We start from the raw sequence: 21,685 nt of genomic DNA on the forward strand, positions 1-21,685 counted from the left end.
CTTAAATCTGTGCCCTCTGGTTCTTGATCCCTCAGCCAATGGAAACTTGCTATCTACTCTGTCCAGATCCCTCATTATTTCTCCTACTTTTATATTCCACCCTCCTTCTAATAAAAGCCAAATTTCAATTTGCCTTTCTAATTACTTGCTGTATCTGTATGCTAACTATTTGTGATTCATGAATGAGGATAATCAGATGTCTGTCCCATAAAATTCTGCAGTCTCTCTCCGTTTAAATAATATTCTGCTTTTCTATTCTTCCCACCAAAATGGAGAACATCACATTTTCCCACACTATACTACATCTGCCAGATTTTGGTCCACTTGCTTACCCCATCTACAGCACTTTGCAGACTCTGTGTCTTCCTCACAACTTACTCTTGTACCTATTTTTGTATCATCAGCAAAGTTGGCTACAATATACTCGGTCCCTTCATCCAAGTCATGAATATAGATTGTAAATAGATGAGTCTTCAACAGTGATCCCTATGCATTTCACATTTTGCCAACCTGAAAATGATCCATTTATCCCAACTCCCTGGCCTGAATTTTTAGGTCGGCGGGCGGGCTCGATCAGCGGGCCCAAGAGCGGCTGGGAAACGGACTGCTGACCACAATCGGCCCCTGACCATGATTTCATGCTGGTTGGCCAATTAATGGCCAACCAGCGTGAAACGCTTGCTGAGAAGCTCAGCACTGCCAGGGTGGGGGCGGCAAGATGATGGGCAATGATGTCACCACAGGCGCAGATGAGCGCTGACAGAAAGCTCCCTGAAGGTAGAGAGTTGCCTCAGGGAGCTGAAGACCTGAAAAACATGAAATAAAGTTTTTAAAATCAGGAAAAAAATCAGTCACAATCAGTCACCTGAACATATACATTATAAAAATGCTGTCTAGAGATTTTTATTTTTCTTTCATTTAATAATGGAAGCCTCATCCCGCCCCTGAATGAGGTTTGAAGAAAAATGCAAAGGCTGCCTGGCTGATTCACCCGTCCGCCAACCGTAAGGTTGGACGGGCAACATAGAATTAAAGACAATTGCAAATTTAATTACCTTAATTGGCCTCTTAATTGTCGGCGGGCGCGCTTCCGACTTTTGTATGTGCCTGCTGACCGAAATATCACGCAAGCACAGGATGATGTCGGGACACTTGCCCGACGTCATCTCATGCGAGTTTGCGCCCGCCCACTGACCTAAAAGTGCTGCCCTCTGTTTCTATTAGTTAGCCAAACCTCAATCCATGCTGATATATCAACCCTGACACCATGAGCTGCTATCTTGTGTAGTAACCTATTATGTGGCATTTGATGGAATGCCTTTTGGAAATATTATACCATTATTAATTCACTTACTGTTTTACTTACCCCGATTTAAATTTTTAATTTCCCAGCTTTTAGTTTAAATCAATGCCCTTGTTTAGCAAGAGAAACAAAGAGAATAAAACAAAATACTCACCAACTAATTGCTTACCTACCTTCCTGTGATGTCACACTTGAATTTGTTAAAAACTCTTGATTGGAAAGCGGTCTGTCCACTCCCACTGCTGCTCCCAACCAATTGATAACTGGACTTAGAGGATTAAATTACAAGGGCCAATTGCATGAACTAGACTTGTATTCCTTTGAGTATTGAAGATTAAGGAGTGATCAGATTGATGTACTCAAAATGGTTAAAGGATTTGTGAGGGTGGAGAGAGGAAGGGAAGCTCTTTCTTCTGGAGGCAGAGTCTAGAACAAAGGGACACAGCCTTAAAGTTAGAGCTCGGTCATGCATCAGAAAGCATTCCTTCACATTTCTTCAAGGACACCTGGAACTCTCTCTCTACAAAAACATTGTTTCGATTAGCTCAATTGGGAATTTCAAAATTGGGATTGATCGATTTTTGCCATAGGCAAGGATATTAAAGTTTACAGAACCATGGGGCAGAATTATCCCAGATTTGCACTAAGTACGGTAGCGGGCGGGAAAAAGGATGTTTTACCCGCCAGCCGCGATTGTGCTGTATCCGTCCCAATCCCACCCTATTAATTATGCATTCCTGAGAAATATGCCTTTTCGATGGTGTGGCGGGCGAATGAGAGCCTGCCCACCATCACCTCACCGCTTCATCACATTGGGCGCCATATTTGAAGTGCAGCTGCGCGCACGCCTCTCAGTGCTTCCAGCCCAGGACTGCTGCACAGAAGACATGGCCCCGAAATGCAAGAAGACTGCAGCCCCCAGTTTAATGACGCAATCCTTGAGTGCGTTTTGGATGCAGTAGGGGCCCGCCGTGATGTCCTCTACCCCCGCTCTGGCCACAGGAGGTCCAGCAACATCACTAATCCAGCATGGGAGGGATTGGCGGTGGTGGTCAGTGTCAATGCCCTGCAAAACAGGACAGCCACCCAGTGCTGCAACAGGATAAATGATTTCCGTTCTGCCAGGGTAATTCACTCTTTTCATCACTCTCAACTCACACTCACAAACCCATCACACATCCACAGGGATCTCACACCTCAAAGGACAACACCACTAACTCTCACACAGACCCTCACACCTCCATCAGGGTCATACCCTCTTGAGCTCTCTCCATCTGTTTCCATGCAGGAGAAGCTGGCTCACATCAGCAGGGTGAGGTCCCAGACTGGGGGGGTGGAGTGGTCTACATTAGATCCCTCGCTCACTTTGAGGAGCGTGCCATCCCTTGGCTGGTGAGGATCTGGACCATGTTAGCAGTGACAGTGAGGTCAGCGGTGAACACCTTCATGAGGATCCTGCACCACATCATCCCTCTCTCAATGCAACTGTGAGTGCTCTCTCTCTCCTGCTTTTGACTCTGCTGCCACACACTAATTCTCTCTACTTTGGTGCACAGGAAGCTCTGCCAAGGGAACCGACACCCTCAGCCAGCCAGTCCTTCAGATCCACCCGCGTCTTCACTTCCAGCCAAGATGACACCTCCTTAATTGAAGAGCTGGAAATAAGCAGCCTGGAAGATCGGTCACAGTGCTTACCCTCACCCTGCACCAACGCAGAGATACACACCTCGGTGGGATCTAGATCTAAAGCAGGCTTGGGTTCAGAATCTGGTGGTCACCATATGGACACGTGTCCACAGCAATAGGAGGCAGGTTCAGCCAAGCTCCCCGGCAATCGGAAGACTGCTGGGGAAGAGGCATCTGTGAGGCCCGAGTCAGATGATGAACCTCTGGATTTGGCCTTCTAACTCATCCTGGAGAGTCAGCAGAAGGCGGGGGAACATCACACAGAGCTGTTGGAAGCCCTCAACAGAGTGGCTCACGAGTCAAAGGAGTGCGTCCACCTGCTCTCCGATGAAGTGGTGCCCACATGTGCGCATATGGAGGTCTCCATGGGGATGATGGGGGACGCCATGGAGACCTGGTCCTGTAGAACACGGAGATGAATGCAGACCTGCACTCCATCGCGATAGTGATGGGCGAGTTGCTGCAGTGGCGATGCAAGAGGGAAACAGGGCCCCTCGACACGCCCCTAGGTGCTCCTTCCCCTCAAGGAGTTAGGTCGGGGCCCTCAGGCACCCAAAGGGAGGAGGAGCAGCAACTGGACACTCCTGGGTCATCCACTCAGGAACCTCAGAGGCTGCCTGTTTCCTCTGAGACTCCTTTGCCTGTGACCTCCTCAACCTCATCCTCTGTCACCGCAGAGAGAGCAGCTGGCCCACAGGAAGACGGCCAAAGCAAGCCGGGCCTTGGCTCTCCAAAGGACCCATGCTGGAGGCATCAGAGGCAACAGAGCCAACAATTGCACAGGCTGACTCCACCCCTGCTGCAGATGTCAGAGCAGCAACTAAGGCCAGAATTTTCCAGCCCCTCCCACCGGCGGGATCTTCCTGTTGATGTGAACGGAGATTTCAATGGCTCACTAGCCCCACCACAGGGAAACCTACCATGGGAGGAATGGGGGGTGTGGCTGGAAAATTCTGGCCTCGAAGTCTAAGGTGTTCAAAAGTTGAGAAATTCTGATCACAGTTGGTTGCATGGGTGAACATATTTTGTCACTTTACAATCTGGAAGGTTAATCACTTGCACTGAATAATATGTAATGTTGTCTTTCAGCTTCATTGACAGGCTTCACGATCCTCCCACTGCATCCCCCGACTAGCAGTTCAGCTGCACGCAGCCAGCCCACGAGTGATTCTGGAAGGACAAGTGGGTGTGCGGTAGGGCATTTCGGAGCCTGTTGCAAACACTCTCCCACACACATGGATCCTTCCCGTATCACACTCATCTCAATGTCCTGAGCATTTTCAGTGCTGACTGCTGGGGTTTGCTTTCAGTTGTTTATCTGAGCTGACCTGCATCTCCACCCACCCACTGATCACACTCCCATACAGCACCTGATCCCGCCCACCATGACACTAATTTCACTTTCAATTTGGCAAGCATGATCCTGCTACGTTTTTTCCTGCGCTCCCTGTTCTTTCCCCTCCCGCAGTCACCCATTTCCTTTCCCCCATCACTGTTGACCCCCCTGGCATGACCTTCCACCCCTCCTCCGTGATCTACCTGCCACAACCCTTTTCCTTTGGGGATGTCCAGGTGAACGTGCACGTTCCCTTCCTTCCTGAAAATCTTACCCTCATCCACATTAACCTCCCCGACCTCCATCTTCCCACCCCCAGGGTCCGTGCCTGCCTCCGAGTTCCCACCAACCACCCTCGTCGTCCCTTCTGCTGATACCCTCCCACCCTACCACCTCACTCTGTCCTCAGTCATTCTCACCATTCCCTCTTACCACGCCCACCCTCAGTTTGTTCCCCAGAAGGTAGTCATGGACTCATCAGAGCCCTCCCTTGCACGTTCACCCATTGGAACTCCTTCCCCCACGGAACTCCTTCCTCCCCAGGACTCCTTCTCCCCCACCAACTCCTTCACCCCCGCAACTCTTTCCCAGACCACCCCCCAGGCCGGACTCCCCACCACCTCGGACTTCCTTCCCCCCACAGACTCTTTCCTCCACTCTTCCTTCTTCCTCCACCCTTACTCCTTGCCCCCCTCTGAACTCCTTGCCTTACACCTACCTCGCCAGCTGCCATCTTCTCCCCCATTAGCCCCTCCACCTCCCATGGTCCCTCACCCCTTCCCAACCTCACAATATCATTCCCCCTCCCAACCTCACCTCCACTGACACATGTGTTCCCCTCCTCCCAACCTCGCCCGCCCCAACATCTCTTCCACTCCCAGTCGATCCTAGACCTTCCTCTCCCGCCTCCCTGGTAGATCTTCCTCTCTCAAACAAAGCTGGACCTTCCTCTCCACCCCCTCAACGATCATCCATTGCGAGCAGTCTCTCAATGTGACTGTCCACCCTCCGTGATCTTCTTTGTGGTGGAGCCTCGTCCATGAGAATCTACCCAGCACGCCATGGATGTTCCTCCAGAGTCCTGTTGCTGTCGGGCTCCAGCATCTTCTGCCCCTCGGATATCCGCGATGTGAGCGAGGGCCTTGTGGTAAGTCCTAACTTCTGCATGTTACACTTGTCAAGATATGTTCTGCACTGCCGTGTTTTCCTGCCAACGTGGGCGGATGAGCCAGTGCGGGGGGGAGTGATTCTGATGGGCTGGCCTTATAATGATATGCAGATGTAATACAATGAGGTTCCCGATGTCTGATGGTGGGAAACGCAGCCCACCATTGATGGGTGAAGTGGACGATTGCAAACTGGTTTCATGACATCGTGAAACTGATTTTTGGACTTCTTGCCATATTGTCCCCTCACGTTGCCAAACACGCCCGACACCAGTGGGCATGGAAAATTCCACCCTAAGATTCACCAAGATGTTGGAACATTGCAGGAGCAACAGATACAAACTGAAACAGACCCAGTGTTATGACCACAATCAATTTTAACGACTGTGCAACCCAAATCCCAGATCGAAACTTGACTTACGGGTCATACACATTTTATTTATATTATGAAAATGAAAAGAAGTCACACTGATCTCAGCAGCAAGAAATCCAGTAACACTTTTGGAAATTTAAAAATTAAAAGTAAAAGGTTAATTAACAAGAATAAAGGAAAACTTAAGCACACAAGATTACAGTTACACAGTTAAACTTAGTCTTACAAAGTATACCCCCGAAAAGACTGTCTACTTGCTCAGGCCGACAGGCAGCACTCATTACAGATGTTTAACTATGGGAATCCGGTAATATTACCCAAAGCAAACTGCTGTAGCTTCAATAACGGCATAACACATGACCTGTAACACTCATCCACTCTGCTGTGAAAGTCCAAACTTCAGAATAAAACTGCTTTTTGGAGCCCAAGACTTTGTGGCTTAACTGAATGGCTGATTCAAATCTCATCTTCTCCCAGCCCAGAGCTACATCTCAGCAGGTACATCTCACAGCTTCAGCTCAAACAGCGACAGCTATCCTAAGCTCTCCACAGTAACACTAAAATACCTTTTTATCCCTTTCATCTGAGGTTTTATTGTTTTCAAGCCTTTTTGAAACTCAAATCCTTCCAAATATAAGATATTTCATGTTTCCATCTTGTTTTTGCTTCTTGGTCAATAAAATACAATATCCCCACTTCTATTTACCTATGGCACTGTAAGATGCAAACATGTTTTTTGGAACCTCTGACTCCCCTTTGAAATTCAAATGAACTCTCCACCTATCTAAAAATGCAAATGTTAGATCGAACCTATTTGTTGTACCTCAAACCTAACACTTCCGTCCTCTTCACGTTTTAAACTCCCCAGACAATCTTTCTCCTATTAATCTCTACCCATCATAATTAAATTAAACATACACACGCATAAAAAAAGGGCAGCTCGGCAGGGGTGGGCAGGGGTGGGTGGGAAGCTGAACGCCACCCAGGATTGACACCAGACCGCGATTTCACCCTGGCGGGCCAATTAAGGCCCACCCAGCCTGAATCGCAAGCTGCAGCACTGAGTGCTGCCTATGCAGGAGCCTGGGGCCAGGGGAGGGAATGCGAACTTCACGCAGGTGCACGAGTGAGCGCTGCATAATCTGCCTGAGGCACAGAGCTGCCTCAGGGAGATGAAGAGATGTATAAAAAATAAAGAAAATAAAAATGTAATAAAACATGTCTCATCTCAAAATTCACCTGACTCTGTCACATGTGCAGGGACATGTTATTAATGAAAAATTAAAAATTTTTGTTTTATTTTTATTTACTTTTTGAAACCTCATCCTACCCATGGATGAGGTTTCCAAAAAAATGCAAAGGCCGCTTGGCCTTTCCACCTGCCCGCCAACCGTTAATTGATTACTTAACAGGCCTCTTAACTGTCAGCAGGCGCGCTGCTGGCTCCGGTGTGCGCCCGTTGGCCAAACTATCGCGCGACAGTGCATTGACGTCACCACACTCGGCTGATGTCAACGTGTGTCATTTCATGCTTGAGCGGGTCGGGCGTGCACCTGCCTGCCGAGCCAAAATTTCTGCCCAAAACCTTTTTCACAGCATAACACAATATTCCCCAAAACTATTTTAAAAAATAACCTCCATTTCTCACACCCAGAGACCGGACTGCAGCAAGCACGGGCCCAAAGCATCAAGCAGCAACAAAGGAGCAGGAGTGTGATGGAATGCTTTCCATTTGCCTGGATGAGTGCAACTCCAACACCATTCAGCTCAATACCATTCAGGACAATGCAGCCTGCTTGACCAGCATCCCATCCGTCACCTTAAAAGTTTACTAGCTCCACCACCAATGCACAGTGGCAGCTGTATGTACCATCTACAAGATGCACTGCAGCAACTCACCAAGGCATTTTTGACAGCACCTTCCAAACCCATGACCTCTACCACCTAGAAGGACAATGGCAGCAACACCACTTGTAAGTTCTCCTCCAAGCCACACACGATCTTGATTTGGAACTATATCCCATTCCTTCAATATCATTGGTAAAAATCCTGGTACTCTTCCCAAAATGAAGAGTGCAGGAGGGCATGCTAGGGGCAGCACCAGGCATACCTAAAAATTAGGTGTCAACCCGGTGAAGCTATAACATAGGACTACTTGCATGCCAAACAGCATAAGCGGCAAGTGATGGACAGAGCTAAGCAATCCCAGGAGGTTCCCAGCATCACAGATGCCAGTCTTCAGCCAATTGGATTCACTCCACGTGATATCAAGAAATGGCTGGGGCCACTGGATAGTGCAAAGGCTATGGGCCCTGATAATATTCTGGCAATAGTACTGAAGACTTGTGCTCCTGAACTTGCTGCACCCCTAGCCAAGCTGTTCCAATACAGCTACAACGCTGGCATCTACCCGGCTATGTGGAAAATTGCCCAGGTATGTCCTGTGCACAAAATGCAGGACAAATCCAACCCGGCCAATTACCGCCCCACCAGTTTGCTCTTGATCATCAGTTAAGTAATGGAAGGGGTCATCGGCAGTGCTATCAAGTGGCACTTGCTTAGCAATAAGGTGCCCAGTTTGGGTTCTGCCAGGGCCTCTCAGCCCCTGACCTCATTACAGCCTTGGTTCAAACATGGACAAAAGAGCTGAACTCCTGAGGTGATAGTGAGAGTGACCAACTCTCCGCCCAACCCCCCCCCCCACCCCCCCCACCACCTCAACCTCCTAACCCACTTATTTAGGCCCGGTAAAAATCTTGGCACTGTGGTCTCACGAGTTGTCTTTTTGTAAACAAAGTGAGGATAAAATTAAAGTGCCTTTCCTTCCCCAACCACAAGTGAACTCTTCAAAGTTAGCTGAAAGCAACATAGGCTGAAAACATTAGGGAACATTGCTTCTATTTGGCTAGATTTTGTCATAGCAGAACTTCTATCTGTGTCTGTCCTTAGTTAGACCTGCACCAGCATCCTTCAGCTCAAAACATTTGCCCACAAAGTTTCCCTGAAAAATTCAAAATCTGAAGGACTGAGACTCTACAACTATAATGGTTATTTTTTGGTGCCAAAGAGGTTGTTTGGCAGTAATTAACAATTATCGCATCATTATAGCCCTCATTATCTGTGGTGCATTTAGATCGTATCAGGATAACACAGCAGCTTCATGACATTCAATGCATGTCAAGGCGATACAGACAGTGAAATGGCATGTTTGTGAAGCTTGCAGCTGAGCAATGCAACTCAAACGGTAACTTCTGATATTTGCATTTAACTGTGTTCCTCCTCACTGGAAGTTCCTGTATCATTTATGCATAAATAACAGTGAGCTCCAGAACAACTCACTGATATTTTGACAGCAAAATCTGATCCATTAAGTTAGTGGCAAGAAAAAATTCCAATTATTTTAAATGTCATTCTTTTGCCAGTAGGTTCAGGAACTGTTTCTATAAGAAATCTCTTTGCTATCTTTCTCCAGTTTTTTTTTTAAATGACTGATTCAAATTATACGGTTGTGTTCAATATTTGGGAATTGTTCATAGGTTAACATGGTGAAGCAAAGGCCAGCACAAACTTCATTGCAAATTGTTGTCTGCCAGGATTTATCAATTTTTCACAGAGGTCCTTTGATGCTTAATCCTTATTCTTTTGATATCTTGCTTAGAGTAAACTGCGTACAGCTTTGCGCTCAGGTACAAAACATCTCTGCTGTGAATAAAAATTAAAAATACCAAGACTTCCCGTGCAATCTCCCAATCATCAAGTCTTTAAATTCACTGTGTAGTGTTACGCTGAGCGATCCAGACTAGGAGCGTCATGTTATACTGAGCCACCCAAATTCAGCATCCCTAAAGCCAGGGGAGTAAAAATTTGTCCAGATAGCTTTCCGCTGATCACTGTCCAGAGCCCTTACTGTATGTAACAGTAGATGTCTAATGGCCAGGGTGTGGTATTATCCAGTGTTTTATTATGTGCTGCCACATATTTAAAGATCAAATACACGATGGCCACTTGGACAAAATACTACTGGGGCAAATTGCTATAGGAATTATATTTGAGCAAGAAGTCAACTTCTCCAGGAGAGGAAGCGAGCAGAATAAACTAATACAAAAACAAGATTTAAAAAGACTGAATATCTTCAATGTTTGACTTTGCTTATGTTTGATTTTAAATGGGTAAAAGGTAAATTTTTGAGATAGGACAGCTTAATCTTGTATAAAATCTGTAGCAGTGCTAATGAACAGTATATTAAACAGCTTTTGCAAATAAGTTCTAACTTTTGAAAACATCTGTCAGAAGCATATCCCTCACACAAGCACTTGCTCACATCTATGAAATCCCGCTGTTTTATTTGGTGTGGCTTTGGGTGGAACTTTCCCAACTTTGTCCCCGGCCAATTGGCGGGCACATTTATGAATAGGGAGTTCATTGACGGCTGCAGAAAGCTTTGCTGAGCCTCTGGTGCTCATACATGTTGAGAAAGCTGATCGTCTGCCTGTAGACTCTGTGTTGGGGGTCTCATTTCCTTCCAACTGGATCTCACAGTCCATAATATATGCCCTGTGTTGGAGCATGTGGTTGAGGAAAAGGTGGCTGGCATTCCTGCTGCTGCTATTGGTATTGGTGTTGCTTCTCCTCCTGTTCCTCATCAGAGGTGTAAGGTAGAGCCACATTACCTGCACTGCTCCCATGTTGTGGTGAAGGCTGGCAGCAGGAAGATGGGTGAAATGCTAGATTGGTGAAGTACCTTGCAACAAGTTGACAATCACCTCTCAAACTGTGAAAATGCTCTCTGAGAGAAGTACATTGAACAGCAGTCTGTCCCATGACCATGACTGGAACTCTTCAGTGGAACTGATCAAAGCCTTTCCAGATCATCAGTTTCATTGAAAATGCACTTCTCACCGTGCTCTCACCTTGGTGACCCTGGTGTGTTGCTGATAGTTTAGGAAATGGATGCACTGGCAGTTAAATCCAGAACTGAGGGTTATAACTGTTTTTGAATCTGCTTTTTTAAGTATTTTAATCAGTTTCCCAAAAGATGCAAAGGGGTTCTCCCATCTCCTCGGAACCTGGCCCGGTAAAACCCAGAAGAGGATGGGATGATGACGGGATCCTGACCTGAAGGCACTTTTAGGGGATTTAACTTCCCAAACCCATCATTCCTTGCCTGGGAAAATTTCACCTTTAGTATTCAGATACCGTTATACTTGTGAGCCTTGTGTCCAAGAGAAAGCATAGCAAGTAAGTATGCTGATCGGGAAGGATGCTGATTGGGAAGGATTGAGAGAGTCTATCATAAACACCTCTGAACATAAACAAAACACTCCAGCAACAATAAAGTACAATGATTATAAATGGGCTGCTATGCATCATCTGCATATTCCATGGCCTGAATTTTTCCCACATCGGGCAGGCTTGGCGGGAGTGGGCCAATTAAGGCCAGCCCAGCATAATATTCGAGCGGTAGCGTTCAGCGTTACCTGTGCGGGCGGGCGAAGGAGGGAGAGTCAAGGTCAGCGCACTTTCTCCCTCAGGAATGGAGCTGTAAGAAATTTTTCACAGACCTTAAAAATTTAATGAAATATGTCCCCTCTTGTGACTGTGTTATATGAGATGGGACATGTCTTTATTTTTCATATAAACTTTTTATTTAAATAGTAAAAGCTTTAGGAAACCTCAATCCACTCATGGATGAGGTTTCCTAAAAAAACGTAAAGGCCGCTTGCCCTTTTCGCCTGCCCGCCAACTGTAAGGTTGGACAGGCAGTGTAAACTTTACATTAATTATTTTGTTAATGGCCTTAATGGGTCTATCAATTTTCGGCTGGCGCGTAGCCAACTCCAGCGTGCGCTGTCAAACAAAACATCGCGAGATAGTGCGATGATGTCGGGACACATGCTGGATGTCATCGCGCGTCATTTTACACACTAGTGTGTCGGGCCCGCTCCTTCACACCTACTGAAAAATCCTGGCCCATATGTTATTTTATAGGGTTCTGGGCCAACAGTCCGGTGATCTTAATGTTAACAAGCGTGTAGCAGGGTTACTCTAGGAAGGCAAATGATCATGACCATGATTATGCCAAAACTTCCCAGTTTGGAAGAGGGCTAGGTCTGTCAAACCATATATACTCTTACTGGATCAACCTGTTCAGGAGTATTGTGGTTTATGATGCATCTTCATTGCAGAACTCACATTTGGATATCAAAACTGAAACACATAAAAGATTAGAAGAGATAAGGAAGATCCAACATTATAGAAAAGCCAGCTATGGCTCAGTTGGTAGCACTCTTTCTTCTGAGTCAGAGTGGTATTGGTTCAAGTCTCACTTCAGAGATTTGAGCGCAAAGATTCATGCTGACAGTGCAGTATTGAGTGAGAGCTGCACTGCTGAGGTGTTGTCTCTCATTTGAGTCATTAAACTTAGGCCTTGTTAGATATCTCAGGTGGATGTAAAAGATTCCATTTTGAAGAAGAGTAGGGGAGTTATCCCTGATTTCCAGGACAATATTTATCCCTCAATCAACATCACTAAATTCAAAAGCAGATTATCTGGCATTATCTTTCCATGCAATTGCAGGAAATGCAATATCTGTCCTTTACTTCTTCCCTTTTCACCATCCAAGGCCCCTTCCAAGTGAAACAGCAATTTACTTGTACATCTTTCAATTTAGTATGTGTACTCACTGCTCAAAATGTGGTTTTCATTGGGGATGCCGAATGCAGACTGGGTGACTGCTTTGTGGAACGCCTTTGTTCAGTCCACAAGCATAAACTGAGCTTCCTGTTGCTTGTCACTTCAATTCTCCATCTATCTCCCACTCTGACCTTTCTGCTCTTGTTCTGCTCCCGTGTTCCAATGAATCTCAACACAAGCTCGAGGAACAGCACCTCATCATTTGATCCGGCACCCTACAGCCTTCTGGACTCAACACTGAATTCAACAATTTTGTATCATCATGTCTGCCTCCTTTTTGTTTCATTTTTTTTGTTGGTTTATTTTTATTCCTCTCGTTACTTTATTTCTTCACTTTGTATTTGGTCAGCTGCTATGCAGCCTTTCACACCTCATTTTCTGTTTCTTAACTTTACTCATTAGCATTCTCTTCAGCTTTTGCACTGTGAAGCCTTTTGTCATTTAATCTCTCCTGCCCTCCACCCTATTACAGACCTTCCTTTTTGTTCTTCCTTCCGCTTGCCCACCTTTTACTTGCTCACAAACTATTACATTTCCATCTTTCCTTCTTAGGTGGAAGATCATCGACCTGCAATGTTAGCTCTGTTTCTCGCCACAGATGCTGCCTGACCTGCTGAGTATTTCCAGCATTTTCTGTTTTATTTCGGAATCCCAGCATCTTCAGTATTTTGCTTTTGTATCTCACATTATATCATTGCTGTTTCTGGGACCTTGCTGTGCACAAATTGGCTGCTGGATTTCCCACATTGCAACAGTGACTAAAGTTAAAAAACTACTTCATGGGCTTTAAAGCGTTTAGGAATGTCCCGAGATTGTCAAAGTTACCATATACATGCAAGTCTGTCTGTTAACAGAAGCAAAGCACGTGCATGTGTTCAGATTTTACTTAGTCTATCATTCCTTCCCCAGTTCAATGCAATGAAGAATTAAAAGGTACATAATCACAAGTCAGTTCAGAGCCTGGCATGAGAAAGGCATTACCAGACTTTCTAGCTCTTCATCAGGTTAAATTTTGTCTTTTCAATAAAAAGTGGGAAAATAACCACCCCACTTCTTAGCAGCATGTGTTCAAGTGCCTGTAAGTTTAATACTTCTTTCAGGGACCATATATGCTCCATAAGCTTCAGTATGACTCAACCACTTGGAGCTGGAGTGCATTTTCTTTTAGAAATTTTAGGAACACAAAAGGGCTATTTCGCTCAACAAGTCCACACATTTTAGATGATCCCAGGTCTACATTCCAATCTCTCTAAATTCGGTAGTGTTAGCACTGCGCTCTCTCTAAACTCGGTTGTGTTAGCACTGCGCTCTCTCTAAACTCGGTTGTGTTAGTGCTGTGCTCTCTAAACTCGGTCGTGTTAGTGCTACACTCTCTTTAAACTCGGTCATGTTAGCACTGCGCTCTCTCTAAACTCGGTAGTGTTAGCACTACGCTCTCTCTAAACTCAGTAGTATTAGCACTGCGCTCTCTAAACTCGGTAGGGTTAGTGCTGCGCTCTCTCTAAACTCAGTCGTGTTAGCGCCGCGCACTCCCTAAGCTCAGTAGTGTTAGCACTGCGCTCTCTCTAAACTCAGTAGTGTTAGCGCTGCGCTCTCTCTAAACTCGGTCGTGTTAGCACTGCACTCTCTCTAAACTCGGTCGTGTTAGCGCTGCGCTCTCTCTAAACTCAGTAGTGTTAGCGCTGCGCTCTCTCTAAACTCAGTAGTGTTAGCGCTGCGCTCTCTCTAAACTTGGTAGGGTTAGTGCTGCACTCTCTCTAAATTCGGTCGTGTTAGCGCTGCGCTCTCTCTAAACTCGGTAGTGTTAGTGCTGCACTCTCTCTAAACTCAGTAATGTTAGCGCTGCGCTTTCTTGAACTCAGTAGTGTTAGCATTGGGCTTTCTCTAACATTGAAGATTGTAGTCAGTACATCGGACGACTCAGGTTCTACTTCATTGCGAATGAGGTTACTGCTAAAGAAAACTGTAATGCTGTCCTGCTGAGCGCATGTGGAGGCAAAACGTATAATTTGATTCGAAAGCTGACTGCCCCAAACGAGCCAAGTTCTAAGTCATACAGTGAGTTAGTGGAACTCATGAAATTGTACTTTCAGCCCAAACCGTCTGTGATCATGCAGAGCTTCAAGTTTAATTTGAGAGTTTCTGCCCCAGATGAGTCCATTGCTCCCTTTGTGGAGAATCTGAAACAGTTAACCGAATACTGTGAGTTTGGGTATGCCTTGAATGATATGCTGCGGGGCAGACTTGTATGCGGAGTCAAGGACGACGCCATACAGTGCTACTTGTTGGCCGAATCCAACGTCAATTTCAAGTGCGCCCCGGAACTTTCTCTCACTATGGAAAGTGCCACGAAAGACTCAATGGCTTTGCAGCATTTAGATAATAGCTCTGTAATCCATGTTGGGCAGTAAAAACAGAACAGCAGATTTTAAATGCAATTCTATGCCCATTACACGAAGACTTAGAAAGTCTAATTGTAACACATCAGCTAATAAGATACGTATTTGCTACATATGTGAAAGAAATCATGGAGCAGACATTTGTGGGTTCAAAGAGGCAGAATGCAATTATTGCCACAGCAAAGGACACCTGGTTAGGCAGTGCAGAACAAAGGATAGGCAAACAGCAAAACAACAAATGAATCTGATTGAGCTAACTCAGCAGAGGCTGAGGCTGCTACTACTGATGTATAAAAACAAAAAACTACTGCGGATGCTGGAAATCCAAAACAAAAACAAAAACAGAATTACCTGGAAAAACTCAGCAGGCCTGGCAGCATCGGTGGAGAAGAAAAGAGTTGACGTTTCGAGTCCAATGACCCTTCAACAGAACTACTGATGTATACTCTCTCTATCATGTCACTGTTGTTAAATCTAAGCCCATTACAGTGACAGTGCAAGTGAATGGCAAGAAACTGCAGATGGAGGTGGACACCAGTGCTTCAAATACTGTTGTTGGGGAGCACATGTTCAAGAACCTCAGTTAAGGGGGTCAGCCATTGACATTGGAGCAGACGTCTGCCAGGCTGAGAACTTACACTGGAAAATCTATTCAGGTCAAAAGTGTTGCTGTTGTCCCATTCTGCTCCAAACCACAGACAGCCCAACTGCCTGTGATAATCGTAAAGGGGCAGGGGCCCAGTCTTTTGAGTCGAGGTTGGCTGCAGAAAATAAAACTTTACTGGTCAGAAATATTCCATTTGAAGCCCAATGGAATTCCAGAGCTCTTGAAGAAACATGATACTGTTTTTCAAAGCCAAGGAGGAAAACCGAAGGGCATGCAAGCTAAAATGCACATCGATCCCCAGGCAACACCATGTTTCTTCAAGGCCAGACCAGTGCCTTACTCATTAAAAGAAAAAGTGGAAGCAGAGTTATGTAGGTTGGAAAGCCTGGGAATAATTCAGCCTGTCCAGTTTTCTGAGTGGGCCGCAGCCATAGTCCCAGTTGTCAAGCCAGACCAAACTATGTGGTGACTACAAACTGACAGTCAACAAAGCAGCAAAGTCAGACAAATACCCCATTCCTAAAATCGATTACCTGTGCGCCAATTTAGCAGGAGACAAGTCATATACAAAGCTGGACATGAGTCATGCCTACTAACAATTGGAATTAGATAACACGTCAAGAGAATATATGACAATTAATACCCATAAATACCTCTACCATTACACCCGATTACCTTTTGGAGTTTCATCAGCATGTGCTATTTTTCAGCGAACCATGGAGAGTCTCCTGCAGGGATTTCCACGTGTGGTCGTGTACTTAGATAACGTTCTCATCACTGGAATGACGGAAGCTGAACATTTAGCTAACCTTGAGGAAGCGCTGAGAAGATTTATGGAAGCAGGTGTGTGTTTGAAGTGATAAAAATGCACATTTCAAGCATTGGAGACAACCTACCTAGGTCACAGAGTGGACGCTATGGGGTTGCATCCTGTTGAAGACAAGGTCCAAGGAATTAAAGATGCACCTTCACCCTCTAATGTGATAGAGCTTAAAGCTTTCCTAGGTATGATTAATTACTATAGCTGTTATTTACCTAATCTATCCACTGTACTGGCACCACTACATTTGTTGTTGAGGAAGAACCACCGCTGGTCATGGGTTCACAGCAAGAAGAAGCCTTTGTAACAGTGAAGAAACTGCTTCCTTCATCATACTTGTTGGTACATTATGACCCATCGAAAGAGCTAGTGTTGATGTGTGATGTTTCTCCTTATGGTGTAGGAGCTGTTCTATCACACTAAATGGAGGACGGATCAGAAAGACCCTTTGGCTACGTTTCAAGAACACTTTCCCAAGCTGAAAAAGGCTAGTCTCAGTTGGAAAAAGTTTGTCGGTTGTATTTGGTGTCAAGAAGTTTCGCCAATACTTACACGGGCGACATTTTACAATTGTGCCTGACCATAAGCCACTGACAGGTTTGTTCAGTGAAGACAAAGTTATTCCAACTATAGCTTCAGCGAGACTCCACCATTGGGCTTTTACCGCCCTGGCTCGCATATAACCAATGCAGATGCACTTATTGGTCTTCTGTTACTGTAATTCACCTGTTCCACAGGCGTTAGTGTTATTGTTAAATTTCTTGGATTCATCACCTGTATGTGCCAAACAGATCAAGAATTGGATGAACCGAGACCCAGTGCTGTCAAAAGTCATTGACTTTGTTTTACATGTATGGCCAAGGACACTTGTTTCTAATGACTTACCATTTTAGGTCCATTACCATTTTACGACTATTCAGAAACACTGAACTGAGCTGTCAAGATGGAATTTTGCTGTGGGGTTCAAGAATTGTGGTCCCACCACAGGGTAGAGAGTCACTCTTGGCAGAGCTCCACAGTGCACACCCAGGCATATTGAAGATGAAGATGCTGGCACATAGCTACGTTTGATGGCCAGGAATAGACAGTGACATTGATACCATGGTTAAACATTGTTCCCTTTCCCAACAATACCAGAAGCTACCTGCTTCAGCTCCTCTTCACCAATGGCTTAGTTGAATTTGGGTTAGACTGCATATTGACTATGTGGGATCGTTTCTAGGCACCATGTTCCTATTAATCATCGATGCACATTCAAAATGGCTACAAAGTCTACAAAGTAAAAACACCAATTTCAGCTGCAACTATTGAAAAGCTGCACCATTCCTTCAGTACACATGGTTTACCTGAGATTGTTGTTTCTGATAATGGAACAGCTTTCACCAACGTGGAATTTCAGAGATTCACGGACCTGAACAGTATCTGGCACATCAAGACCGCTCCCAAGCATCCTTCATCCAATGGTCTTGCTAAGGTAGCTGTTCAGACCTTTAAAGCTGGTATGATGAGGTTGCCAGGAGGTGCTCTGGAGTCTCGCTTTTCTAGATTTCTCCTAAGTTACTGTACAACACCACATACTACTACGGGCTCAACACCATCAGAGTTACTGATGAAACGTCATTTGTGTATGTGTTTAAACTTGGTCTTTCCAAATCTAGAGGGGAAGATGACACAGAGCCAGAATAGTCAAAAATTGAACCATGATCTACACAGCAAAGCTAGTATGTTCCATGTAGGCAACCCTTTGTACGTGTGTAATTTTGGAAGTGGACCCTGTTGGACTCCAGGAGCTATCATTTCAGAAACTGATCCATTATCTTTTCAGTTGCAATTTAAAGATAGAATTGTATGTAGATCATATTAGGGCTAGAGAAACATCCCAACGAATGCAAGATCAACCTGTGATTGATGATTCGCTGCCAACTTCTGAGGAGTGTGATCTTCCGAGAGCTGATATTCCAGGCCTATCTAACAAGTTGCCGAATACAAAACTGCCTAGTTCCAATGATGTATCTGCTAGTGCAGCTCCAGATCCTGTTAATCCTGTTCAGGAACCTCCTTCAGTAGAGCTATGCCTCTCTAACTGTCTCCACCAAGCTCCTCAGAGACTTGATTTGTAATCACCAGAGACTGTACAAATGATTGCTGTTTTTTCTGACATGCAGCGGTGTTAGCGCTGGGCCTTCTCTAACTCGGTGGTGTTAGCACTGTGCTTTCTCTAAACTTGATCGTGTTAGCCTGTGTCGCCTCCTCTAAGTGGGCTGACAAGGTTCTGGAGCTGATGGCCCTGCAATTGGACCAGCAGAATCGGGAAACCCCCCACCATACTCAATTGAATGATGAGCTAGGATGGAATGAAATTAGGAGGCCACCTCCAGGAATTAAGACTGGTCTGGCTCCCAGCAAGTGTGGTCTCAGTACCCCCATTTGGTCCCAATATCAGAATCCTGAAGCCTGCAGGAAAATCCTGCCGCTTATTTATCAATGGAGACGCACACATGCACGCACACGCATGATTCTACTTTTGGGATCAAGTTCAGGCCATGCCTGTATGCAATTGATTTCAGAAGCAGGATCAAAAAGGAATTGAATTGGTATGAATATGACGTACTAATTTGATGAAAGCTGCCAAGATAACATGGAAATAGAACACAAATGCTAGTCTTTATTTGTGGATTTATTTGTGGTTTAATTCTAATAACTAAAGACACTGTAAACCCCATCAAAAGCAAATCTCTGTACTATTGTGGAGAAGTTACAAAGAAGGTGCTTTTTTTCAAAGAAGTCTCAGAATATTGATATTGTCCTTGAAATTAAATAAAATGTAAACATTATAGGAGTCTTTCTGAGCAAACCCTGCCAATAATATCTACTTATATTTTTATATCAAACCATTACAACAGAACCTGTAATGATATCAGTGAAGAGAGCAACTCAATGAAACCTCTATTTGCAAACAGTAGAAGCACTTCTTTTGAGGAAAGGATATGTAACAGCGGGTATGTTTCAATTTCATGCTATTTTCTCCTGATTTGAAGAGCAGTTAACATCGACGGCAATGCCCTCACACAGAGGACATCCATTTTTCACATTATTACTTGAGAAAGTAAAATGCAGTAATGTACTTGTAAATTTAACATTGCTTCCTGCAATATAATTTGGAAAGAGATCAATGGAGTGCAGCCAGAACTAGATTAGTAAAATACTCTGACACATGTATAGTGCAGAAGTCCACATACTATCATCCTAAAATTTACAAATATGTAGAAAACACTGTCTATGGGTTATGAGCTACACAAATGCGACTATGTAACGATGGACTGTGGGTTATTCTATGTAACGATGGACTGTGGGTTATTCTAACGCTACTGTGCAAACAAAGGGCGTTGACTACATTAACCCTAAGTTTTATGTACAGGCTGTGGGCTACATTGACACCTAGGTATCCATGAGTTGTAGGTTATATTAACCCTGCTATAAGTTTATGGGCTACAATAGCCTTACTATTGCAGTGCACAGTAGAAATCCTGGTATATTTTATGGAATTTGTGTTACTGTAATCTTATTATATACTTATGCCCTGTGGGTTACAGAATTCCTGTTATATGTTTCTGGGTTGTGTTTACCATGATCACGTAGGAATACATAGAATTGCATATGGTATGCAGCACAGAGACAGACTATTCAACCCGACCAGTCCATGCCAGTATTTATGCTCCACTCGAGCCTCCTCCCATCTTTCCTCCTCTAACTCTATCAGCATAACCCTCTATTCCCTTCTCCCTCAATGCTTATTGAGCTTCCCCTTAAATGCATGTTTTTCCTTCTTCATCTTAATTTCTGCCTCTTTTGTCATCGAGGGAGCTCTGGATTTGTTTGCCCTACCTTTCCCCTTTGAGGGAATATACCTTGATTGTGCCTGAACTCTCTCTTCTTTAAAGGCAGCTCATTGTTCAGCTGGTTTTGGCTGCCAACCTTTGATTCCGATTTATCTAGGTTGGACCCATTCTTCCCCCATTGAAGTTTGTTTTCCCCCTGTTAATTATTCTTACTCTGATTTATTCCTTCTCCTTTTCCATAGCCCAGCCTAAATCTCATGATAAAAAGATCATTGTCCCCTAAATGTTCTCCTACGCTGACACTTGATCCAATTGGCCTACCTTATTCCCAAGAACCAGGTCTAGCAATGCCTCTTTTCTTATTGGACTGAAAACATACTCCTCCACACACTTTAGGAACTCTTGTCCCTTTCTGCCCTTTTCACTACTACTATCCCAGTCTATATTTGGATAATTAAAATGCCCATTATAATTACTGTATCATTCTTGCAACTTTCTGTAATCTCCTTGCAAATTTGTTCCTCTACATCTTTCTCACAAGTTGGTGGCCTATAGACTACACCGAGTAATGTAATCACACCATTTTTGTTCCTTAGTTCTAGCCAAATAGATTCTGTCCTTGACTCCTGTAGGACATCCTCTCTCTCCAGCACTACAATGTTCTCCTTAATCAATCCTGCCACCACCAAACCAGCCCCATCGCTCCCTTTCCTTCCTTTCCTATCTTTCCTGAAAACCTTGCATCCAGGAATATTTAATACCCAGTCCTTCCCTTCTTAGAGGCAGGTCTCCATTATAGCCACAATATCATATTTCATAGCCACAACATCATATTTCCACGTGGGTATCTGCGCCTGCAACTCACTAACCTTATTTACCACACTCCATGCATACACTGTTATAATTTAAACCTTATTATTTTCCCCCTTACACTAAAGTCCTCCCCAATAACTTCTTATTTCCAATTCTAATGCTTTCTGCCTCTCCCAATATTCTGTGTGCTTCGGTATTCCCCTTTGATATTACCTCTTGGTTCCCACACCCCTGCAAAGTTAGGTTAAATCCTGCCCAATTGCACTAGCTAATTGGACCCACAATGTAATGGTCCTGGCTCTGTTTAGGTGGAACCTGTCCAGCCTGTACAAGTTCCATCTTCCCCGAGATTCATAGTTTGAACTTCTGCAACTGTGACACTTCCTGTCCCTATGGTTTTCCAGGATGTGGAGCATCCCAGGGTTAACCACGTAGGGCAGAATGTGCACTCGAGAGGTTGGAGCTGCCCTTCCATTCCTTTATCTATTATGTAATAAACCTTCCTAGTAGAAAAAAAACAGTAAAAACTGGGAAATAAGAGCACTGGTCTGAAATGGTTTTTTTTTTCCCTTCTGGGTTACTACTACAACCTTACTACTTAAAATAAAGAAAGGCTCACCAGCTACTCACTCCCCTTCTACTGACATCA

Source organism: Cetorhinus maximus, chromosome 7, assembly GCF_964194155.1.
Source record: "Cetorhinus maximus chromosome 7, sCetMax3.hap1.1, whole genome shotgun sequence".
Classification (NCBI taxonomy): domain Eukaryota; kingdom Metazoa; phylum Chordata; class Chondrichthyes; order Lamniformes; family Cetorhinidae; genus Cetorhinus; species Cetorhinus maximus.